The sequence below is a fragment of the Stegostoma tigrinum genome, chromosome 12, assembly GCF_030684315.1.
Source record: "Stegostoma tigrinum isolate sSteTig4 chromosome 12, sSteTig4.hap1, whole genome shotgun sequence".
In the NCBI taxonomy this organism is placed as follows: Eukaryota; Metazoa; Chordata; class Chondrichthyes; order Orectolobiformes; family Stegostomatidae; genus Stegostoma; species Stegostoma tigrinum.
In genome coordinates this window covers 8,226,108-8,252,607 of record NC_081365.1, presented here as the reverse complement: position 1 = coordinate 8,252,607, position 26,500 = coordinate 8,226,108, and the positions used below count along the sequence as shown (strand labels likewise).

The following is a 26,500-nucleotide window of genomic DNA, read 5'->3' as shown; positions in this document are numbered from 1 at the left end:
TTGCACAGGCATGACGGATCAAATGGTCTCCACCTGTGTTACTAAGATTCCTTGATGGGTGAGTCACCAAGGGGCACACGTTGAAGACATGAGGAAAAAAAAATACAGGCAACATGATGGACACATATGTCAGTCAGTGAAAATGATCCAAATACAAAAGCTGCTTCAAAAGTAACTTTCAAAATGAACTGGATAAATAATCAACAGGGGAAAATCTACACAACTATAAGGGACAAAACAGAGAGAAGGACTAACGGCTCTTTCACATCAGGGACATAATGCCGATTGACTTCCCACACTGCATTACAATTCTTTGACTTTGGACAATAGAGACCTGCTCGCATTGAGGAGCAGGACTACGTCAGGAGAAGAGGAGACACAACAAGATCAAATACCATACAAAAAGGTAATTCCCAATAGGTGTTAATGGATGGATGGCGATTGGAGGTGTATATGATGTCTAATGTCCCTTCTTCTGCCCCAGCCCAGACGCAGACTACAGTTTTTTGCCTCGGCTTACCAAAAGTGGAGTGGCGACAAACACTGTAAAGGGTAGTAAAATAAGTGTATTAAAGTTTACAGCAGAAGAGGCCATTGGGACTACTGCACCAGCTGTAGAAAAGAGCTATCAAATTAGTCTCACTTCCCTGCTATGTCCTCATAGCCGACAATCCCCTCATCTTTTTGAGTGCCACCTATTCATTTAAGTATATGGGGACCCTCCAATTTTCAAGTCAGGGGCAACATGCTCAATTTTCACAGGAACATCCAGGTTGCTTACCCATTGTGGCCTTCTCTACATCGGGAAACCAAGCAATGGCTTGGGGACCGCTTTGCAGAACACTTACGCTCAGTTCGCAATAAAGAGCTGCACCTCCCAGTTGCAAACCATTCCAACGCCCCCTCCCATTCCTCAGACGTCATGTCCATCCTGGCCTCCTGCAGTGCAACAATGATGCCACCCAAAGGTTGCAGGAACAGCAACTCATATTCTGCTTGGGAACACTGCAGCCAAATGGAATCAATGTGGATTTCACAAGCTTCAAAATCTCCCCTCCCACTTCAGCATTACAAAACCAGCCCAGCTCGTCCCCGCCGCCCTAACCTGTTCTTCCTCTCGCCTCAAGCCGCACCACCATTTCCTACCTACTAACCTCATCCCACCCCCTTGACCTGTCCATTCTCCCTGGACTGACCTATCTCCTCCCTATGTGACCACCTACACTCACCTTTACTGGCCCCATCCCCACCTCTTTGACTTGTCTGTCTCCTCTCCACCTATCTTCTCCTCTATCCATCTTCTATCTGCCTCCCACCCTCTCCCTATTTATTTCAGCGCCCTCTTCCCCTCCCCCATTTCTGAAGAAGGGTCCAGGCCCGAAACGTCAGCTTTCCTGCTTCTAATATGCTGCTTGGCCTGCTGTGTTCATCCAGCTCCACACCTTGTTATCTCTATGTTGCACAATCAGGCAGTTTAGACAGAGCATTTCCCGTAGCCATGAAAGACTTAGACATTTTTGTAATTTTCCCTTTAAACATTAAGACAGAATCTGCTTCCAACACACTTTCAGTATGTGAATTCTGAGTTATAATTCTTACCAAACCCTCTGGATTTTTCTGCCAATCATTTAAATCTAGATGTGGTTGGTAAAATACCTATGGAATAAAACAGTTTGTCACAGCTCATACCTCAATACCAAAAGGATTTGGATTATTACGAGAATTTTCACAACCTCACAATGTCCTACACTATTTTTCAGTTTATTGAAGTGGTGTCGCTGTTGTATTACAGCAAAGCCACCACCTACTTTGCATGCAGTAGGTTTCTTAAACAGCAATAACATTATGTTCTGCTGTTTTCTGAGCAACATTGGTTGAAGGATAAGAACTGGGCAGGACAGCAAGGTAGAACTCCCCTATCCTTCCTTGAAAGATCTTTTAAATCCAACCAGATGGCAAAAGAGATCTCGGTTTAATGTAATGAAATGTGAGGCTGGACGAACACAGCAGGCCCAGCAGCATCTCAGGTGCACAAAAGCTGATGTTTCGGGCCTAGAACCTTCATCAGAGAGGGGGGTGGGGAGAGGGTTCTCGAATAGAGAGGGGGAGAGGGGGAGGCAGACCGAAGATGGAGAGGAGAGTACAGGTGGGGAGGTAGGGAGGGGATAGGTCAGTCCAGGGAAGACAGACAGGTCAAGGACGTGGGATGAGGTTAGTAGGTAGGAGATGGAGGTGCGGCTTGGGGTGGGAGGAAGGGATGGGTGAGAGGAAGTACAGGTTAGGGAGCAGAGACAGGTTGGACAGGTTTTGGGATGCAGTGGGTGGAGGGGAAGAGCTGGGCTGGTTGTGTGGTGCAGTGGGGGGAGAGGACGAACTGGGCTGGTTTTGGGATGCGGTGGGGGAAGGGGAGATTTTGAAGCTGGTGAAGTCCACATTGATACCATTGGGCTGCAGGGTTCCCAAGCGGAATATGAGTTGCTGTTCCTGCAACCTTCGGGTGGCATCATTGTGGCACTGCAGGAGGCCCATGATGGACATGTCATCTAAAGAACGAGAGGGGGAGTGGAAATGGTTTGCGACTGGGAGGTGCAGTTGTTTGTTGCGAACCGAGCGGAGGTGTTCTGCAAAGCGGTCCCCAAGCCTCCGCTTGCTTTCCCCAATGTAGAAGAAGCCACACCGGGTACAGTGGATGCAGTATACCACTTTGGCAGATGTGCAGGTGAACCTCTGCTTAATGTGGAAAGTCATCTTGGGGCCTGGGATAGAGGTGAGGGAGGTGGTGTGGGGGCAAGTGTAGCATTTCCTGCGGTTGCAGGGGAAGATGCTGGGTGTGGTGGGGTTGGAGGGCAGTGTGGAGCGAACAAGGGAGTCACAGAGAGAGTGGTCTCTCCAGAAAGCAGACAGGGGTGGGGATGGAAAAATGTCTTGGGTGGTGGGGTCGGATTGTAGATGGCGGAAGTGTCGGAGGATGACGCGTTGTATCCGGAGGTTGGTGGGTTGGTGTGTGAGAACGAGGTGGATCCTCTTTGGGCGGTTGTGGCAGGGGCGGGGTTTGAGGGATGTGTTGCGGGAAATGCGGGAGTCGCGGACAAGGGCATTCTCGACCACTGTGGGGGGAATGTTGCGGTCCTTGAAGGACCTGGACATCTGGGATGTGCGGGAGTGGAATGCCTCATCATGGGAGCAGATGTGGCGGAGGCGGAGGAATTGGGAATAGGGGATGGAATTTTTGCAGGAGGGTGGGTGGGAGGTTTAATGTCTTTACTTGGAGAGTGGTAAGGGCGTGGAACGCCCTGCCTGCCAATGTAGTTAACTCAGCCACACCAGGGGCATTTAAACAAACCTCGGATAAGCATATGGATGATGATGGGATAGTGCAGGGGGAGGGGCTTAGATTAGTTCACAGGTCGGCGCAACATCGAGGGCTGAGGGGCCTGTTCTGCGCTGTACTGTTCTATGTTCTACGTCTAACTCAATGACAGTACCACTCCTTCAGCATTGCACTGGAATGTCAGTTCATATTTCTGTGCTGAAATCTCTGGATTGGAGCCTTTAGATTCAGAGACAAGAGTGTTGTCCACTCAACTTCATTTATACCACTACATCACTGTCACTTGCATACAGTCTCTGCTGTCAGTGGAGAAAAAATGAGAGTGACATTCAAGATGGGGCAAAATAATAAAACACTGATAAGCAAAATTGGTAAAGGCAAAGATGGTGGTACAGGACAGAAGATCTCATTTTTTGCCACCTGGATTGCGAATGTTGTTTATTTCCCGTCTGTTGAAAATATTACAGTTGTCTGCAGCATCTTTCAACACTGCTGGTCCCGATTACTGCCCAAGGTGAAATGCAGAGAGATATCAGTAAGTGCTGGCCTAAGGTACAGTACATGATGAAAAATGCTCAACTTTAAGTTCTTATTTGTTTTTCAAATCGCCCTATCTCTGAAACCTCTTCCAGTCGCACAAGCAATTGAGATCTCTGAACTCCTCCAACTCCAAACACATGTACATCCTTGATTTTCATCGCTGGTAGCCATGTTGTCAAGTGTCAGGGCCCAAGATTTGGAATTCCTTTTCTAAGTGATTTGTCTTGCTACTGCTGTTCTTTGAGGTCCTCCTTAAAACCCACCTCTTTGATCAATCTTTGGCCATCTGCTTTAATATGCCTGGGTCCTCAGTATTAAAATGTATTCACTCACAGGATGCAGGCGTCACTAGCTAGTCTAGCATTATCCAAACTGCCGTGGATGAAATGATGCTGAGCTGCCTTTTTGAATAGATACAGTCCATTTGATAAAGGTATATATGCCCACAGTGCTGTTAAGGGAATTCCAATATTTTCACCCAGTAACAGTGAAGATACAGTGAAGCAATTCCAAGTCAAGATGGTGTGTGACTTTGAAGGGAAACTTACAAGTCGTATCTGCTGCCTCTAGGTGGTAGATGGGTGGTTATGGATTTGGAAGGTGCTGGTGAGTTGGTAAAGTGCCCCTCATAGATGATAGACTGCTGCCACTGTGAGTCAGTGGTGAACACAATGAATGTTGGAGACGGTGGGTGGAGTATTGATGAAGCAAGCTACTTTGTTCTGGGTAGTATCAAGCTGCTTGAGAGCTTCACTTATCCAGGCAAGTGGACAGAATTCATCACATTCCTGGACTATGTCTTGGAAGTGACAAATTAAGTTTTGAAAGTCATGAAGTGAGTTAGTCACTGCAGGATTCCTAGCTTCTAACTTGATCTTCTAGCTGTGCTATTTATATAGCAGCTCCTTATGTGGTAGACAGTCAACTTCTTTTTTCCCCAGATATGCCCCTTTGAAGCATTTAGAGCATTTTATTACTTTAAAGGAGCAATATACGTATGAGTTGGTGTTGTTACTGACTCAGAGTGGTCTGGCCTAGCCAAGGGGCTGCGTCTCCAGAGGGAATCTAGTACTTGAGATGTTGCCTCAGACTCAAAGGAAGGCTATTCCTCCTAAACCAACGAGTCACAGGAGCTTAGGAAGATAAGGACACACTAAGGGCCTATCATGTTCAGATATGTTCTGCATCTTGTTAGTATTAATGAACTGACCAGACACTGGGAGAACTTGCCTGCTCATCCCTTTGTGTTAACATTGAAGGTACCCACATAGTCTGAGTTGGGGGTGGTGTCAAGCAGTACTCAAAGAATCAATACTGGAAACAGAGATCCAGTTGCATTCTTAACTAAGGTACTGGAAAGGCTTCAATAGGAAGGAGGAACAGTAGCAAACTTGCTGCCACAGTGCTTTACAATGAGAACAAAAGGGAAGGGTTATTTTCCCTGTGTTGAGTTATTCAATTTTCATCAAAATCATTACAAACTATAAAAATAAAAGTTCAGAACTCATATCTGATCCATGAGCATTTGATAAAACATAACACAACAAATGCTATCAGCAGGAATGGAATTGATATAATAACCAGAAACAGACAAATAAGACGCTTTGAATGAATAAGCTGGATGGATAGACACAAACATGAGGTGGAGGAAGGGATAACCCAGTCAATCCGGGTTTGTCATTTCACTGGGGAGGCACAGTGGCTCAGTAGTTAGCACAACTGCCTCACAGCACCAGGAACCTGGGTTCGATTCACCCTCAGGCAACTGTCTGTGTGGAGTTTGCACACTGCCCCCGTGACTGCGCGGGTTTCCTCCAAGTGCTCCAGTTTCCTCCCACAGTCCAAAGGTGTGCAGGCTAGGTGGATTGGCCATGCTAAATTGCCCACAGTGTTCAGGGATGTGCAGATTAGGTGGGTTATGGTGGGGATGGGTCTGGGTGGAATGCTCCGAGGGCCGTTGTGGACTTGTTGGGCCGAAGGGCCTGTTTCCACACTGCAGGGATTCGACGAGAATTAATCAGCACAAGGTTTTTACTGAAATGTTTCAGAGACACAATGACTGACAGAGAGGTAACAGGGACTAGTGATGGGCCCGGCATCTCTCACAAAAGGTGAGCCTTTCAAAGAGGTTATGTAAAGGGTTGTCAGGAAAATAGCTGTGGATATTGTCTATATGCACACCCAAAAGATATGTGAAGTAGTTTCATACAAGGAAAGCAAAAGTGTTTAGAATTAGAAGTGACCTTGGGATGAAACATATCATATGTATCATCTTTAAAGTTTAGATTTCAAATGAGTGGTATGTGGGCGTTGGTTACTTTTGTGTCGGGTTTAAAAAGTTAAGTAGGTCATTCAGTCTTTTGAAAACATGGCTCAATCTAGTGTCAGAGAACTGGAAAGCCCTGGAGTCTTAACAGAAAACAGTTTACGAGTAGGAATGTAAACAATCAGAACTTCTCTTTATTCATTCTTGGGACGTGGGAGCTGCAAGCTGGCCAGCCTTTATTGCCTGACCTCATTGCCCTTGAGAAGGTGATAGTGAGCTTCTTCCTTGAACCACCGCAATCCATATTCTGCAGGTTGACCCACAACGCCCTTCGAGAAAGAATTCCAGAATTTTGATCCTGCAAGCGAACGAATGGTAGATAACAAGGTGTGAAGCTGGATCAACACAGCAGGCCAAGCAGCATCTCAGGAGCACGTGATATATTTCAGAGTTAGGATGGTGAGTGGGTTGAACAGGAACTTGCAGGTGTGGCATTCCCATTCCATTCGAAGTGGAAGTGGTCATGGGTTTGGAAGGTACTGTTTAAGGATCTTTGTGAATTTTTGTAGTACATCTTTACAGACAGTAAACACTGCTGCTACAGAGTGTTGGTGGTGGAGGGTGTGGATGTTTGTGGATATGATGCCAATCAAGCTGGTTGCTTTGTCTTGGATGGGTGGCAAGTCACGAGTACTTCCTCACACTTTTGACTTGTGCCTTACAGATAATGGACAGACCTTGGAGAGTTACTTGCTGCAGTATTCCTGGTCTCTGACCCACTTTTGCAGCCACTATTTATGTGGTGAATCCAGTTGGTAATCCAGTTCCAATCAACGGTAACCTAAAGTATATTGACAGGGGATTCAGTGATGGTAACACCATTGAATGTCAAGAGGCGGTGGTTGATTGTCTCTTACTAGTGATGGTCATTGTTTGGTATTTGTGTGGCTTGTCACATCAGTCCAAATCTGAATATTGTCCTGATCATCTTACAATACAGTATCTCAGGAATCATGAATGATATGACATTAGACAATAGGTGCAGGAGTAGGCCATTCGTCCCTTTGTGCCAGCACCACCATTCACTATGATCATGGCTGATCATCCACAATCAGTATCCTGTTCCTGCCTTATCCGCATAACCCTTGATTCCACTATCTTTAAGAGCTCTGTCTATCTCTTTCTCGAAACTATCCAGAAACTTGGTCTCCACTGCCTTCTGGGGCAGAGTATTCCATATATCCACCACTCTCTGGGTGAAGAAGTTTCTCCTCAAATCTGTTCTAAATGGCCTACCCCTTATTTTTAAACTGTGTCCTCTGGTTCTGGACTCCCCCATCAACGCAAACATACTTCCTGCCTCCAGATTATCCAATCCCTTAATAATCTTATATGATATTGGAATGTAGTGTGAACATCAGTGAATATCCTCACTTCTGATCTTATGATGGAGGAAAGGTCATGAAGGTTGGGCATAGGACACTATCCCGAAGAAATCCTGCAGGATGCCCTGGAACTGAGATAACCGGCCCCAACAACCACAACCATCTTCCTATGTGCCAACTATGACTCCAACTAGTGTAAAGTTTTCCCACTGATAACCACTGATTTCAGTTTTACTCTGGCTCTTTGATGCAACATTCAGCTGAATGTAGCCTGATGTGAAGGGTGGCCTCTCTCACATCACCTGTTAGCTAGTTTTTGATTTAGGATAATCAAGGATTATTTTAGTTTAGGAAAGCCAACAATTAGGTGTTTCTTAGCAACTTTTGGAGCCATGACTAGGGTCAAAAGAAAAGTTTAATTTACTTTCTTGAAAGGTACTAACAGTTCAGAAAATAAGTTACCTTAGTACAAAGTTTGAGTAACTTCCAGGCAAGGAGTGTTTGGTTATAAATTGGAATAACTTTAAAAGACTGAGAAACGTATGAGCTTTCAGTTTGGGGAATATTCATGCCATTCAAAGGAAAGAACTAGGAAGAAGCAACTGAATCAAACTCAAAGATTTAAGATTTAGGAATGATCTTTCTGGAACTGTTGCTGGAAAGGGACAATGGTGGTGAATAGATGAAAACTTCATTTTACTACATGCTTTAAGATTTTTCAAACTGAGTTCTGGATTTAGATTTGTATTGATCTATTTTATCATCTTTTCTTTTATGTATTGAACTTCTGCTTTATTGTTAAGGAAAATCTTCAGCCTTTTCTATTTGTTTCAGTGAATGACCAGCATGTTAAAAACAAAAAATGATCTATCAAATCAGGTTTCGTTCTGGGATCTGACCAACAGTAACATCGGTTGGGATCTTAATCTCATAATATGGTTTGGTGGTTGGTTGAAAGTAGGAGACCCACGATGAGATAAATAAAACAGAAGGTTTAATTATCAGAGTGGAAAATGGTGATCCCCAGGGATCTGTACTGACACCTCGGTGAATTGGATGGCAAAACAGCTTACAAGTGACACCAGCTTGGGAAGCATACCAAATTGTGTAGGTGGAAGCAGGAACTTACAAAGGGATATTAACAGATGAACTGAGTGGGAAAAACAAAAGCAGATGGAGTTTACTGAAGGTAAGGGGGAGGCAATGGCCTCATGGCATTATTGGTGGTCTGTCAATCCGGAGACCAAGATAACATTCTGGGTCGAAATCCCATCACGGCAGATGGTGAAATTTCAACTCAATAAATATCTGGAATTAAGAATCTAGTGATAACAATGAATCCACTGCCAATTGTCAGAAAAACTCATCTGGCTCGCTAATTTATTTTAGGGAAGGAAACTGCCATCATTACCTGGTCTAATCTACATGTGACTCCAGACTCTCAGCAATAAGGTTGATTCTCAACTGCTGTCTGGGCAATTAAGCAGGGGCAATAAATGCTGCCTAAAAGTGATGCCATCATTCCGTAAATGAATGAAGAACAAAAGAACACAGGATTATCTGCTTTGGTCTGAATAAAGGTAGATTTGAATTCTTTCCAATAGCATGAGATGGGAAGGAAAATAACAAATTATTCAGTGTAAGTACACAGGTAATAAAAAAGTCGAATGGAACTTCGGTGTCTAGCTGAAGGGGACTAGAATACTACTGTGAGAAAAAGAACTCTGGAAGCACTTGTACATACAAGATGTTGTGGAAACTTGGTCTTAGCTCCCCAAATGATGCTAGAAGCAGTGTTAAATCGCAAAGATCATCTTTTTAAGTGCAAAAGCAACAAGGAATATCGATCTAAAGTGCAAAAATTGAGTCCACATTTCAACTATAATCCAATGGTACGGTGGAGCAGTTTCAAGTGACTGAATGGCTACCATCTGTTTCTGTGACTCTTTTTAGTTCATTCACGGGATGTGGGCATCACTAGCTAGGTCAGCATTATTTTCTCATCTCTAGATGCCCTTGAGAAGGTGATGGTGAGCTACCTTCTTGATTGCTGCTATATGTAGACGCCCAATACTATCCATGAGAAAGTATCATGATTTTGACTTTGTGACACCAAACAAACAGAGATGTAACTCCAAATCAGCATGTTCAGTGGCTTGGAGAGGAACTTGTAGGCGGTGGTGTGTCACCTCAGTGGCTATCCTTGCCCTTCCAGAGGGTACTGTTCAAGAGTTTGGAAGGAGCCTTAGTGAATTTCTGCAGTGCATCTTATAGATGGTACATGCTGCTACTCCAGAGAATCAGTGGAGGAACCAGTGAACATTTGTGGATGGTGAATCAATCAAGATATGTCTTGGATCATGTCGACATGATCCAACAGTGTTGTTGGAACCGCGCTCATTCAGACAAGTGAGGAGTATTCCAACATACTCTTGACCCGTGGACGGCTACACTAGTGAACCCGTGGGGAGTCAGGAAGTGAGTTTCTCTGTGCAGAACTCCTAGCCTCTGATCTGCTCTTGTAGTCGCAGTACTTATATCACTAGTATTGTTCAATTTCTATTCAGTGGTAACCCCAGAATTTTGATAGTGGGAGATTCAGTGATGATAATGTTATCAAATGTCAAAGAGTTATGGCTAGATTATCTATTGTCGTAGATGGCTACTGCCTGGCACGCGTGGTATAAATGTTACTTGCTATTTGTCAGCCCACACTGTACTAATCCTGTCACTACAGCATTCCCATTGCTGTCTCAGATGCCCACGGATAACTTAAACAGTTCGCATCCATCAGCAGCATAGTAGATTCCAACTTCGATTGGACTTAGCAGGTTTCGCTTATAAATACCTTTGTCATATCAATCCCAAGACAGCTGAAGTGTGAAACTGGGCGGTAATATTTTTTGTTGATAATAGATTTATTCACAGAACGCAACAACTCACATGTCTGTTTCCTACTTATCAACTTAGGCGTCCCAGTAGATTCTCTTCACAAGTGCTCCAAATAATGAACCAAATGATGCCCTTCACCTATGTATCTGAATAAAATGTTTACCATACAATAACAATCTCAAATTAAAATCAAACAAATTAGTTACCAGGACATTTCTAATACACCAATAACTTCACAAAATATTCCAAAGTAGCTTCATTGTGCGAAGTCAGAAGCAGGGCAGAAGTTAAAGGATCAAAGATTGTTGGAAACGCTTAGGTCAAAACTGAAAGGTCAATTCTGTTTCTGAACATTTCTAGTATTTTTGTGTTTGTTTACTCCATATTTCAAGCTTCTGCACTAACAAAATCAAAATCAAAGACCCAAGTTGTAAAACGCTCCTTGAAGAGAGAGATGTTACAAAATGGGTGAACTGTCAAGGCCTATTCAAACACTAATACAGCCAAGACAGAAAAGAAGCACAGGTGACCAGAAGAGCCAGAGAAATGCTTAAACCAGGGATTTAGGGCTGGATAGACCTATTGTAAGTACTGTATATTTTCTTTTTTAATTTCTGTATTTTTACTGGGATTGAAATGGGGAAAAATGACTCATTTTTAAAAATTAAGGATGGTGGAAGACTATGCTGCAATTTTTTGAATTTTTACCAACACTTATTTAAGATAACAAAGTATGGAGCTGGATGAACACAGCAGGCCAAGCAACATCTTGGGAGCACAAAAGCTGACGTTTCAGGCCTAGACTCTTCATTTGAAAAGGGGGATGGGGAGAGAGTGCTGAAATAAATAGGGAGAGAGGGGGAGGCAGATCGAAGATGGACAGAGGAGAAGAAAGGCGGAGAGGAGACAGGCTGTTCAAAGGGGTGGGGATGGAGCCAGTAAAGGTGAGTGTAGGTGCGGAGATAGGGAGGGGATAGGTCAGTCCGGGGGAGGGCGGACAGGTCAAGAGGGTGGGATGAGGTTAGTAGGTAGGAAATGCGGGTGCAGCTTGAGGATGCGGGGAGATAGATGAAAGGAAGAACAGGTTAGGGAGCTGGGCTGGTTTTGGGATGCAGTGGGGGAAGGGGAGATTTTTAAGCCTGTGAGATCCACATTGACACCATTGGGCTGCAGGGTTCCCAAGTGGAATATGAATTGTTGTTCCTACAACCTTTGGGTGACATCATTGTGCCACTGCAGGAGGCCCATGATGGACGTGTTGTCTAAGGAATGAGAGGGGAGTTAAAATGGTTCGCGACTGGGAGGTGCAGTTGTTTATTGCGAACCGAGCGGAGGTGTCCTGCAAAGCGGTCCCCAAGCCTCCGCTTGGTTTCCCCAATGTAGAGGAAGCCACACCGGGTACAGTAGATGCCGTGTACTACATTGGCAGATGTGCAAGTGAACATCTGCTGGATGTAGAAAGTGTTCTTGGGGCCTTGGATGGGGGTGAGGGAGTAGGTATGGGGTCAAGTGTAGTACTTCCTGCGGTTGCAGGGGAAAGTGCTGGGTGTGGTGGGGTTGGAGGAGAGTGTGGAGCGGACAAGGGAGTCATGGAGAGAGTGGTACCTCCGGAAAGTAGACATGGGTGGGGATGAAAAAATGTCTTGGGTGATGGGGTCGATTGCAGATGGCGGAAGTGTCAGAAGATGATGCGTTGGATCTGGAGGTTGGTGGAGTGGTATGTGAGGACAAGGGGGAATTCTCTTTTGGCAGTTATTGCAGGGACGGGGTGTGAGGGATGAGTTGCTGGAAATGCGGGAGACACGGTCAAGGGCGGGCGGGGGGGCGTTGTGATATTTAAGTATCTTTTATGGTATTACTTGATCAAGCAGTGGGGTCAGATTACTGCAAACACACCAGGAGTCTGCAAGTTGAGATTTGACAGGCAAAAAGGTATCTGATGTTTTTGTACAGTGATAACCAACTGTTGATGACAAAGGCTTTCTCTACGCCAACAACTATGTGATTGGCTCCCAGGTAGCTGGACAGGTTGTGAGTGTGAATAAGATGGCTCAGAGTATTTTGGACCTCAAAGACATTAAGACCATAAAAAATATAAACAGGATTCAACCATTCAGCCCCTCAAGTCTGCTCCACAATTCAACAGGATCATGACTCATCACATATTCCTCACAGAGATAACAAAGCGTAGAGCTGGGTGAACACAGCAGGCCAAGCAGCGTCTTAGGAGGACAAAAGCTGACGTTTCGGGCCTAGACCCTTCAACGGAAAGAAACCCTTCAGCTTTTGTGCTGCTAAGGTGCTGCTTGGCCTGCTGTGTTCATCCAGCTCCACACTTCGTTATCTCAGATTCTCCAGCATCTGCAGTTCCCATTATCTCGGATACACCTTCCTCACATCTGCCTTCCTGCCCTTTTCACACTGATGCTTGATCAGGAAGGGAATTGAGAATTATCTCAGTCTTAAATATACACACAGACTCTGTCTCCACTACTTTCTGAGGGAAGGAATTCCAAAGATTCAACACTTAAAGCAGAAATTCCTTTTCATATCAGACTTGAATTGGCACCCCTGAAATCTGAGACTATGCCCTCTGATCTGAGACGGTCCTTGAGGGGAGCATTTACTCCTCAACATTTACCCATAAGAATCAGAAATGTTCAAATTAATTCACCCCTCGTTCTTCTAAATTCCAATGAGTAGGTCTCAATTTGTTCAATCTTTGCACATGAGACACCCCCTCCAGGGATCATCCAAATGAACATTCTCTGAACTGCCTCTGATGAAATAATATCTTTCCTTAAGGGGCCAAACTTGCTCTCAGTACTCCAGATGAAAACAGTTGCAATAAAACTTCCCTACTCTTATACTCTAACTCCCTTGAAACAAGGGCCAACATTCCGTTAGCCTTCCTGATTACCTGTCCACACTTGTGGGCGAACTCTGTTTTGGGCACAAGTACCCAAGTACCCACTATTAGCTCAGTGGTTAGCACTGCAGCATCACAGCACCAGGGACCCAGGTTTGATTCCAGCCTCGGGTGACTGTCTGTGCAGAGTTTGCACATTGTCCCCGGGTCTGCGTGGGTTTCCTCCGGGTGCTCCGGTTTCCTCCCACAGTCCAAAGATGTGCAGGCTAGGTGGATCGGCCATGCTAAATTGCCTGTAATGTTCAGGGATGTGTGGGTTATAAGGGAATGGGTCTGGGTGGGATGCTTGGAGGGGCGGTGTGGACTTTTTGGGCCAAAGGGCCTGTTTCCACACTGTCGGTAATCTAATCTAATTTAATCTACCCCCAAGTCTGTGTTGCAGCTTTCTACAGTTTTACTGCATTTAAATAATAGGTTGTTCTTTTGTTCTCCCTTCCAAACTGTACTCCATTTGCGAACTTTTACCCGCTTACTTAACCTACCAATATATCTTTCTCCAAGCTGTTTCTATCCATTCTGCAATGGGTCTTTCCACCTATTTTTGTGTCATCTGAATATCTGGCTCCAGCACTTTTGTTTCCTGCCTCTAAGTCATTAACATATATTGTAAACTGTTGCAACGTCAGCCCTGATTCCTGTAGAACCTCAGTGGTCACAGGTCACATACCCGAGAAGGAAACCCTTGTGCCCACTTGCTGTTTCCTGCCCATTAACTCATCCTCTAAACATGTTAACATACTAATCCAATACTGGGGGCTCTTATCTTATGACTGAACCTTTTGTGAGGTATCTTGTCAGCAAGCACATTTTCCCTCATCAGTTGTTATAAGCTGTTTCTTTTATCCAATAAATTAAAGACTTTATAAATTGTGAAGTGGTGGCCCAGGGAGACAGTGAGAAAAGAGATCAGTGTGAGACTGGTACAGTTGGGGAAAGAAAGCAAGTCAAAGTCAGGGCAGGCAGGAACAAAGCAGAGAACGAGGTAGGACTGATAAATTAAACTGCATTTATTACAATGCAAGAGGCCAAACAGGCAAGACGGATGACTCAGGGCATGGTTGGGAATATAGGGCTGGGATATCACAGCAAATACAGAGATGTGGCTCAGGGATAAGCAGGACTGGCAAGCTTAATGTTCCACGGTATAGATGTTATCGGAAAGATAGAAAGGAGGGACAGTGGTGTTTTTGATTAGGGATAACATCACAGCTGTATTTAGGCAGGATATTCCTGGGAATACGTCCAGGGGATTGATTCGGGTGGAACTAAGAAATAAGGAAGCGTTGATCACCTTACTGGGATTGCACAGTAGTCAGTGGAAAAGTGAGAAACAAATTCTAAGGAGATCTCAAGTTATCTGTAAGAATAACAGGGTGGTTACAGTAGGGGATTTTGACTTTCCAAACATAGACTGGGACTGCCATAGTTTTAAGGGCTTGGATGGAGAGGAATTTGTTAAGTGTGTATAAGAAAATTTTCTGATTCAGTATGTGGATATACCTACTAGTGAAGGTATAAAACTTGATCTACTCTTGGGAAATAAGGCAGGACAGGTGACTGAGGTGTCAGCAGGGAGCATTTTTGGGCTAGTGGCCGTAATTCTATCAGTTTTAAAACAGTGATAAGTAAGCATAGAAGAGATCTGAAAGTTCAAGTTCTAAATTGGAGGCAGGCCAATTTTGATGGTATTAGGTGACAACTTTCAAAAGTTGATTGGGGGCAGATGTTCACAGGCAAAAGGATGGCAGGAAAATGGGAAGTCTTCGGAAATGAATTAACGAGAGTCCAGAGATAGTATGTATTGTATGTAGTATAGATAGATAGGATGAAAGGCAAGGCTGGTGGGTGTAGGGAATGCTGGATGAGGTTTTGGTCAAAATAAGATGAAAGCATATGTCAGGTGTAGACAGCAGGGATCAAGTGAATCCCTCAAACAGAAGAAAAGCAGCAAGAGTATGTATGCTTAAGAGGAAAACCAGGTGGTCTAAAAGGGGACAGGAGCTAGCTTTGGCAAACAGGCTTAAAGAGAATCCAAAGGATTTTTACAAATACACTAAGGATGAAAGAGTAGCACAGGAGAGAATTGGGCCCTTAGAGATCAGAACGGCTGCCAATGTGTAGAGCCACAGGAGATGGGGGAGATTAGCAGTGTTTACAATACAGAAGGATGTGGAAGATAGACAATGTGAAGAAATAACCAACGACATCTTGAAAAATGCCCATATTACAGAGGTGTTGGTGCTGGGCATCTGAAAACGCAAAAGTGGATAAACCTCCGGGAGCTAATCAGGTGTACTCTAGACCACTGTGGGAAGCTATAGCAGTGGCTGCTGGGCCCCTCGCTGAGGTGCTGAAAGACTGGAGGTTGGTTACCATGGTGCCACTATTTAAGAATAGTAGTGAGAAAAAGCCAGGGAACTATAGACTGGTGAGCCTGACATCAGCGGTGGGCAAGTTGTTTGACAGAATCCTGACGGACAGGATTTACATGTATTTGGAAAGGCAAGGACTAATTAGAGATAGTCAACATGGCTTTGGGCATGGGAAATCATGTCTCACTAACTTGATTGACTTTTTTGAAGAAGTAACAAAGAGAATTGATGAGGGCAGAGTGGTGGGCATGATCTCAATGGACTTCAGTAAAACTTTCGACATGGTTCCTCATGAAAGACTGGTTAGCATGGTTACAGCACATGGAATACAGGGAAACTAGTCAGTTTAGATAAAGAATTGGCTCGAAGGCAGAAGGCAGGTGGTTATGGAGTGTTGCTTTTTAGACTGGAGGCTTGTAACCAGCAGTATGCCATAAGGATTGGTACTGGGTCCACTGCTTTTCATCATTTTATATAAATGATTTGGATATGAGCAAAGGAGATATGCTTAAGGTGCAGATGACACCAAAATTAGAGGTTGAGTGGACTGGGAAGGAGGTTACCTCAGAGTACAACAAGACCTTGTCAGATGGGGCAATGGGCCAAGGAGCAGCAGATGGAGTTTAATTTACATAAATGTGAGGTGCTGCATTTTGGAAAGGCAAAGCAGGGCAAGGCTTATACACTTAATGGTAATTTCCTGGGAAGTGTTACTGAATGAAGAGACCTTGGAGTGCAAGCTCATAGTATCTTGGAAGTGGAGCCACAAGTAGACAGGATAGTGAAGGTGTTTGGTAAGCTTACCTTCATTGATCAGTGCATTAATATAGGAGTTGGGAGGTCATGTGGCACAGGACACTGGTTAGGCCACTTTTGGAATACTGCGCACTGTTTTGGTCTCACTGGTATAAGAAAGATGTTGTAAAACTTGAAAGGGTGAAGAAAAGATTTACAATGATGTTGCCAGAGTTGTGGGGTTTGAGCTATAAGGAGAGGCTGAGTAGACCGGGTCTATCTTCCCTGTTGCGTCAGAGGCTGAGGGGTGATCATATAGATGTTTATAAAATCATAAGGAGCATGGATAGGGTGAACAGTCAGGGCTTTTTCAACAGTGTAGGGGCATCTAAAGCCAGAGGGTATAGGTTTAAGGTGAGAGGGGAATGATTTAAAAGGGACCTAAGGGACAATGTTTTCACACAGTGGGTGGTGCATGCATGGAATGAGCTGCCAGAGGAAGTGGAGGAGGCTAATACGACAACATTTAAAAGGCATCTGGATGGGAATATGAATAGGAAGGGTTGAGGGAGATGGGCCAAATGCTGGCAAATTAATTAGATTAATTTAAGATAGCTGTCGGCATGGACGTGTTGGACTGAAGGGTCTGATTCTGTGCTGTACGACTCTATGTGACCTGCGACATTTGGTTGAAAATAGTTAGTGGTTTGTAGAGGCAGTTGAATGTAACTGTTGATTTAACATTTACCAGTTGATAATTGGTGTTTCATACATTTCACAGACCAGTAAATCAATTTAAAACCAAAGGCTGTTCAAGAAATCACTGTAAACATTCAAATCCCTTGTACAATGTTCAATTTCACAGCCACACTAAACTTACATCAACTCCAAGTTTAAACGGGTATTCATCAATGAGAGGAATCACATGATGCAACACTGAGCTAAGCAAACCAGGGGAATCCCACAGTCAATCCCTTGTCCGTGCTGAGTTAGCTGAAATAAGCAGAGGAACTTTCCAGTTCAGACAGTTTGTGCGCCCTTAAGCAACAAAAAAGTAAGACCAGTGATTAGCAGTGGCCCATTTTGAACTGCATTTATGTAAATACAACAGTTGAAAGCAGGATCTGGGCCAAATGTGACACCCTTCTTGGTTGAACAGCTTACTTGTTCTCATCAGATGGTAACAGTTGTTGGCTATGTTCTGCACGTATTAGGGGACTGCCATTATCTGCAAATCCAATGTCAGCCAGTCAGAATCTTCAGTGACCGAACACATCCATTTAAAAATTTAAATAAAAATACAAAGATAAGTTTTAATTTCTCATTATTTAAGAATAAATCCACACTCAACTAACTTCCCTTGGTTTTCAACTGGCAAAAGATAAATTCTGAACTAATTTCTGTGTAAGAAACACTTGGGATTTGTTTAATATACTCATACTTAGAATGAGACGTAGGCAACACTGGCAAGTCCGACATTGTCTAGAATGGTTAGGGATGGATAATCAAAGTGGCTTTCTAGACATTTAAGAGGATAGATAAGGGTCAACATAACTACTTCATCCAAAATATGTAATTTTACAACTTCAGCTGCAGATGTTTCCACATTGTAACACGCTAGATCAGCAATCATATTCAGCCAATGTCATCTGGTTCATAAACAGTGTTTTGACATTAAAATATTCCTCCTCTTCTTGGACAATACTTCAGAATACAGGCTAACCTGTCTCCTCTCCAGTTCACTGGATTCTTAGAAAGCTCCTAACTCCAATGCTTTATCTGCTGACCTACATGCCACCTGAATGGTGGAGGAGCTGTGGTGCATGAAGGTTTCTGTGCTCTCTCCAACATTTCAACATCTCTCTGCACATTCCCAAAATTATGACTCGATGTATTCAGTGCACTCCCGACTGAATCTTCTCCACTTTGATCAGTCACAAGCCAGGGACTTCCATGAATTGATAGGGGTGTTTGACCTTTTCGGGATGCTTTGAGACATACCTGAAGCTATTCCTGTGGTCTCCTACCATGAGTGAGCTCCAAGTAGAACAGTTAATACTGATCTGAGGAAGGGTCACCGGACCCGAAACATTAACTCTGTTTTTTCATTCACAGATACTGCCAGACCTGCTGAGCTTTTCCAGCAACTTTGTTTTTGTTCCAGTTAATACTGGAGTACGGTGTCAGGAACATGAACGATATACTTGAGTGGAGCTGGTTTTAAATAATTAGTGCTTGAGACTGAGCATGTAGGCTGGGAAAGAGCAGTGCTGTTGTCCAACCAGTCTCAACACAAGCTTTGGATACTGTTATGAAAGCATCACTGGTGATATATCTCCACTGCTTTGAGATATTTGTTGTAGATCGTTTCGGTTTTCAAATGCTGGATTAATCTCAACATCAAGGCAACATTTCTGCTCTCATCATAAGACTCAAGTTTGTCATCACCATCTTGATGCCCTTTTCCATTATTTCAAACATTTCCAATCAGGCTACTGGTGTTTGTCCACTGCTGCTGTGACTGAGTCATTTTAGGGCAAGTGTTAGTATACTGATAATATCACTAGGCCATTAATGTAGAGACCCAAGTAATAGTTGGGAGTTGCAGGTTTGAAGCCCACCTTGGCAGATGGTGGAATTTGAATTCACTAAAAATCTGGGATTAAGAGTCTAATGATGAACATGAAATCATTGTTGCTTGTTGTAAAAACCGGTCCAGTATGCTAATGCCCTTTAATGGTGAAAACTGTCATCCTTATCCGGTCTGGTTGACATGCAAACCCAGACCCACAGCAATGTTTTTTGACTCTTAACTATCCTTTGAGCAAAAACGGATGGGCAATAAATGCTATCTTAGCCAGCAATGTTCACATTCAATGAAACAATTATAAAAAACTTCAATCTCCTGTTACGCTCATGTGTCACTCCTAATTCTGGCTTCTTTTTTCAGCTTCAGATGGTACGACAGGATAAGTAGTGTACAGGGAGGACAGCAAGAGCCAGCCTGATGTGGGGTGCATGTCTGGGAACCAGTCCCTCTCTTGCCCACTAGCCCATCAGCAAGTGCCACTGGGCAATAATGAAATTCTTCATGACTGCCCTGTTTAATGAACTATCAATAGGCCGCTGTGTACACATATGATAACCGACTAAGTCAAGAAGGGGATTCTATGTCAATTTTGCCTTTAAAATAATGTTATTGACCTAAACAGTGTGCATTCAGTATGCCCTCCGAAATAAAAGAATTGCTGAGAAAGGTACAGTCATCAGACCTCTTCATCTTGCACTCAACTGGACATTTCACAAGGACACCAATTCAAGGAGAAAGTCAATGCTTACAGTTCATGTGAAGATGGCAAGTAGACTCTAGTAGCCAGAGGTGTTGCCATGGGGAATACACCTATTAAAGCTGATTGACAGTTAACTGCCAGGGTTTTTTTTTATAAATGATAAACCAGACAAGTTGACTCTAATTAGTCAAGGCATTGTCCTGAGAAATTAACTGGTGAACTGTTGTCACCTATGTTGAATTGAATCAGGCAGAGGCTGTACACATTCTTCCTGGCTGCAAAGAAGAAGGGTCTCTGCATCACACTGTAAGCCCACTGACAAACCTACGTTGCTTCTCAGCATAATTCTTCTCTTACACAGGATTATCCAGCAATGCCAGATTTCAAATCATTCAAGCTCTGTACTGCCAAACAACTATTTCCAAATAAATGTTACACACTTAGATGAATATAGCTTAAATGGACCTCAATAATTAATCAACTACAATTGCAAAGTTTCATTATTAAACTAATACAAGAAAAATGAAGATTGGAGGCAGATATTCGGGGGCAAATCAACATATGGTATATGGCAGGCTTTTAAGTGTAAGTTGCTGGGAACTCGGGGCTGGCATGTTCCTTTAAGGATGAGGGATATTGTGTAGCAGGTTTAGGGAGCCTTGGGTGACAAGGGGTATAATCAGAAAGAGAAAGGAATCATTTCTGAAGGCCAGGAGGCTGGGAACACACTAAGCAAGGGTGGAATCCAAGGAACATCAGAATAAACTTAAGCAAGGAGTCAGGAGGGCTAAAAAGGGTCATGAACAGTCATTGGCCAACAGGATTAAGGAAATCCCAAGGCTTTTTTTTAACATAAAGAGTAAGAGGGTAGCCAGGCAGAGGGGTGGTCAACTCAAGGACAAGGAAGGGAACTTATGTGTGGAGCCATAGGAAATGGGCAAGGTATTAAATGAGTACTTTGCATCAGCATTCACTATAGAGAAGGACTCGGTGGATGATGAGTCTGAAGAAGGGTGTGTAGATGGCTTGAGTAATGTTGAGATCAAAAGGGCAGAAGGTATTGCAGGTCTTGAAAAACATTAAGGCAGACAACTCCCCAGGGCCTGTTGGGATATACCCCAGGATACTCAGACAGGCAACAGAGGAAATTGCTGGGGCCTTGAGAGAAATCCTTGTATTCTCACTGGCTACAGGGGAGGTCCCAGAGGACTAGAGAATAGCCAATATTGTTCCTTTGTTTAAGAAGGATGGCAAGGATAATCCAGCTAATTAGAGGCCGGTGAGCCTTACGTCAGTGGCAGGGAAATTATTGGAGAAGATTCTTCACAACAGGTTTTACTCCCACCTGGAAATCAGTGGGCGTATTCAGGAGAGGTAACACAGTTTTGTAAAGGGGAGGTCGTGTCTCACTAACTTGAGTTTTTTAAGGAAGTGACAAAGATTATTGATGAGGATAGGGAAGTGGATATTGTCGACATGGGCTTCATAAGGCCTTTGACAAGGTCCCTCGTGGCAAGCTAATACAGAAGTTAAAGTTGCATGGGGTCAGAGGTGAGCTTGCAAGATGGATTAAAAAAAACTAGCTCGTTCAGAGAAGACAGAGGGTAGAAGTGGAAGGGTGCGTTTCTGAATGGAGGGGTGTGACTATCGGCGTTCCACAGGGATCAGTGTTAGGACATTTGCTGTTTGCAATATATATAAATGATTTGGAGGAGAATGTAGCAGGTCTGATTAGTAAGTTTGCCAATGACACAAAGATTGGTGGAATTGCGAATAGCAATGAGGACCGTCAAAGGATACAGCTAGATGTAGATCAGTTGGTGACTTGGGCAGAGAGATGGCAGGTGGAGTTAAATCCAGAAAAATGTAAGGTAATGCATTTTGGAAGGTCTAATCCAGATGGAAAATATACAGTAAATGTCAGAACCCTTCAGAGTACCCTTAATAGGTGGATCATTGAGTTTAAAAATTGGCAGGTAATGGTGCAGCTTTATAGAACTGCAGTTGGGGCGCATTTGGAATACTGTGTTCAATTCTGGCCGCCACACGCCACACTACCAGAAGGATGTGGGGGCTTTGGAGAGGGCACAGAAAAGATTTACCAGGATGTTGCCTGGTATGGAGGGTATTAGTTACGATGAGAGGTTGGAGAAACTTGGGTTGTTCTCACTGGAACGACGGAGGTTGAAGGGCGCCCTGATCGAGGTCTGCAAGACTATGAAGGATGTGGACAGACTGGATGGTCAGAAGCTTTTTCCCAGGGTGGAAGAATCAGTTACCAGAGGCCATGGGTTTAAGGTGCAAGGGGCAAGGTTTAAAGGTGATGTACAAGGCAAGTTTTTTTTATATACAGAGGGTGATGGGTGCCTGGAATTTGCTGCCGGGAGAGGCAGTAGAAGCAGAAACTATGGTGACTTTTCAAGGGCTTCTTGACAACTGTATAAATGGGATGTAAATAGAGGAATACGATGCCCAGAAGGGTAAGGAGTTTTAGTTGTGATGGGCAGCATGTCAGTGCAGACTTGGAAGGCTACAGGGCCTGTTCCTGTACTGCAATTTTCTTTGTTCTTTGTACACAAATTATACATAATTGGGTTGACTTAGTCATGTCACCACTTAGTGGCAATTGGCAGGAGAATCAACAGATGTTTAGATGTTTCCTCAACTAAGGAGACATGCCAAACTACCTCACCTTCCACCCTCCAAATCCTATTTACTCAACTCTGAAACAGCCAGCATTCCGCAAAGACAATCTGAACTTCTTCGTGAAGTACAACAGCACTGACATTAAAAACTGGGATGAGGCTGCAACCAACTGCTCAAAATAGCAACTTCTCCTTCAAGCTGCATTATGTTTTGAGTTCAAATGCCTCAATGATGAGATAGAAAAAGAAAGAAACAGCAAATCCTGCACTGAGTCCCAATATTTTGCCAACCCTACATGCCTAAACATTTGCAAGTTGCCAATCCGCTTGTTCAGTCATACAAAGGCCCATCACTGAAACTATGCTCGATATTGGACACTGTCCTCAAACTGTACAATAGACACAGACAAGTAACTCAGTCTAGCACGGGTAACTGGTAGCATGTAAGGATTACGATTTCAGAACTCCAATTCCACTAATCTCTATACTGCATTTTGGATGAGATATTAGAATTATTCTCCGTTTACACTCTCAGATGGAGGTAAAAAAGAGAATCCCATGAAAAGATTTTGAAGAAGAGCACAGCAGTTGTCTATGTTGCCTTGGTCAATACTCATCCCACAAGCAACATCACAAACTGAGTACCTGGTTAGCATTACGTTGCGGCTTCTGGCAGCTTGTTGTGCACAGGCTGGCTGCTGTATTCCCTACATGGCAACAGTGACAACATTTCTAAAGTTTGTCAGTGACTGTAAAGTGCTTTGTGGCATCCAGTAGTCAACGGAAATGCAAAAATGACAGTCAACTCTTTCACAGTGCGCCCACCCCGCCTCTGGAATAAACCGATTTTTAAACATTGTCAATGTGATGTTACTTATTGTATAACATGCTGCAACTCTATTTCAATCCCTGGTGGTGTTCAAGCTCAGTGTCTTGTTCATTGATCAAATTTCAAACTCCAAGAAAAGGTTACTGACAGCCAACTCATGCAGCAATTCTGACCTAAACCCCTACCCAATATCTACCATCACTGTCGTTCCTTTAACTCTAAACCAATTTATTGAAAGACTTGTCAATAATTTTCTGAGCTTTTTCCAAAATAAATTACAACTTTGCTAGAACTGTTATCACATATGTCCTTATCTGACAATGAGGCCAGCTCAGGCTTTGATGATCTCTAGTCTCCCACATCTCATAAAAGCAGGTACAGGTCGAACAATGCCTCAAGCTTGCTATGCCAATCATCTCATAAAAGCAGGTACAGGTCAAACAACGCCTCAAGCTTGCTATGCCAATCAATTAGATCAATGGTGATCTGTGCCTTCACCCCATTTAGCTGCCTTTGACCCCCATTCTCTGATTGTCTCACCTGACAAAGTAAAAATCAATTCATCTCAACTGTGAAAGGGGCAGTTGATCACCAGTCTTAAGCAAGCTTTTGAAGGAGTATTCCAGATCTCTATAATGCTGTGTAAATAATCAGTTTTTGATTTCACACCAACAGCACCAAATTCAATATCCCTGGGTTTAAATCACAGCCTGCCCTCATTCCACACTACATCTGTAAACTCCTTTATCTCAGTCAATGCTATACAGTCTTTCACCTCTGGCTCTCTTCATATATGCACAATTTACACCAAACAGCACTGAAGAAAGGTCTCGACCTGAAATGTCAGCTTTCCCGCTCCTCTGACGCTGCTTGGCGTGCTGTGTTCATCCAACGCTAGACCTTGTTATCTCAGATTCTCCAGTATCAGCAGTTCCTACTGTCTCTTAAGTCATCTCAATTCTACTTTTGGAATAACATCCCTAGGCTACTCTCTATTGCTCAGTCCTTCACCAGCTTTGAAAGCTGGATTTTGGATGACACTCCACTCTACTGATCGATCTTGTCACAAAATGGCTTCAACTACTTCAATATTTTACTCTGCAGGTCTGTTGGGTTTTAAAATATTGACATTAGCAAGAAAAATTTTGGTTGAACGAACAGCAAAAGCAGCACAAAACGGGCCAATAAAATTGTACGGAAGACAATACAAAAGTTTCAATAAACTAAGATCTCTGAAAGCTCTGTATAGAAACAAGCTATTAATCCTAAAATAAAAATTCATGAATCCTATCACTATGCAAGCAGATGGGCTCTCTAAACATGAATTGAAAGGAAATGAGAAAATAAACATTTGCAATACCTTGTCTGATAAGAAATCATAAGCAACAGACAAGAGCATCTTAAAATATGCATCTGTCGACCTTTAAATCTAGGCCAACATCATAACTTAAAGAGAAAATATGTCAACAGTATATCATAGTACAATATATGTAAGATATACAAAAGCATACACAATATTTACATTATAATCATTCATCAAAACTCAATAGGTAAATAACTCAATAATGTATTAAGCATCAAAAAAACAACTTCAAAACTTCAGTTTATATCGCATCTTTCCTGATCTTCGATTATCTCAAAGCACTTTACAGACAAACAGGAACTTTTGCAACATAATCACTACTGTAATCTGGGAAAAGTGGCAGTCATTTTGTGCAAAGCAATGCCCCAAAACCACAATCTGATCACGAACATAGTATTATAATTTCAGTGATCAATATCTTGGCTATGCCAGAGGTTAAGTTCCCCATTCTTCTTTCATATAGTGAGGTCAGCTTATTCTACTTCCACCTGAAAAGAGTGATGTGGCAATGCCGCTGTTGGACTGGAATGGACAAAGTCTGTGTAGATTTGTGCGTATGTGAGTGTGTTGCGGGGAATTCAGTGTGTGTGTGTGTGTGTGTGTGTGTGTGTGTGTGTAAGTGAAGGGTGGGGGGGGGGGGGGAGACTGAGAAAATGAGCGTGTGAGAAACAACAGATGAATGAACACCACCCAACAATCACCAGACAAGAATGTTCCCTCCAAGTGGGGGAAGACTTCGACACGCAAGGACGCTTGACCTCGGATCTTCAAGTGGACTTTGGGATACACAACAATGAAGAGACACTGAGCAGAGGCTAATAGCCATGTCTGGTACCCAAGAGGATGGCCTCAACCAGAATCTTGGGTTCACATCTCACTACAAGTGACGCCCCCCCCCCCCCCCCCCCCGCCACAATACACACTCTTGTATACATATACATGCACACAACTCTCTCTCTCAAACTAAGATAACAAAGTGTGGAGCTGGGTGAACACAGCAGGCCAAGCAGATCTTAGGAGCAAAAAAGCTGATGTTTCAGGCCTAGACCCTTCATCACAAAAGGGTCTTTTCTGATGAAGGGTCTAGGCCCGAAACGTCAGCTTTTGTGCTCCTAAGATGCTGCTTGGCCTGCTGTGTTCATCCAGCTCCACACTTTGTTATCTCGGATTCTCCAGCATCTGCAGTTCCCATTATCTCTGATCACTCTCTCAAACTGTCTTTCTCTCACTCAAATCAATCGGGTCAATACGTATTGACAGCTACATTTTAGTTTGTTCAAAAAACACACAACTTATCAACAATTTTTTTTAATATAAATGTCTACTTTGGAAATAAAACCAGTCTGATTCCAAACTAAAACACAAACAGATTCTAAGCAAAGTCACACACCTAACTTGCATTGTCTAACCTAAAATGTCAACTCTTCCTTACTCTGGTAAAACCTTCAGTTCTCTCAGGACTGTGGCTTGAAAGGAATTCGTGGATTTACATATCCATATTAATTAAAACCTTAAAACTGATTAAAGATTTAGCAGCATCTTAAATTTGTTTAGGATATTCTCATCAATGGTGTGGAATGTTGATCTTTTACATATAAATTGTCTGATACTACCTCTCATTAACAACTAAATGACTGAGGCTCAGAAAGCTTGTGTTTTCAAATAAACCTGTTGAACTATAACCTGGTGTCGTATGATTTATGACCTGAAAACAGCAGAAGGTATGGCTCTTCGACATATCATTTTGAGAGAAAGTACCTCAGACAGTGCACCGCATACACACAACATGGTTCAGAACAAAAAGAGTGAAAATGCATCACGCAGTTCAGAAAATTTCATTCCACTGCCAGAACGAAATTGTTACAACTTGCAAACACAACGTGATTAATATGCCAAGGTGCTCCACAGGAGCACTGTTAGACA

The 26,500-nt window shown here is 43.3% G+C and overlaps 1 protein-coding gene across 5 annotated transcripts in view; it reads right to left on the bottom strand.

Moving 5' to 3' along the window:
- The window catches only part of usp25 (ubiquitin specific peptidase 25), a 181,935-nt gene that overhangs the window by 154,681 nt on the left and 754 nt on the right, over nucleotides 1-26,500 (bottom strand). The window contains exon 1 of one of the 5 annotated variants that reach the window (XM_059650137.1): nucleotides 17,331-17,364. The exons of the other annotated variants lie outside the window; for them this stretch is intronic. The gene's annotated coding sequence lies outside the window, so the exon portion shown is untranslated. Of the gene's footprint in view, nucleotides 1-17,330; nucleotides 17,365-26,500 lie in introns of those variants that run through there. 5 annotated transcript variants of the gene reach the window in all.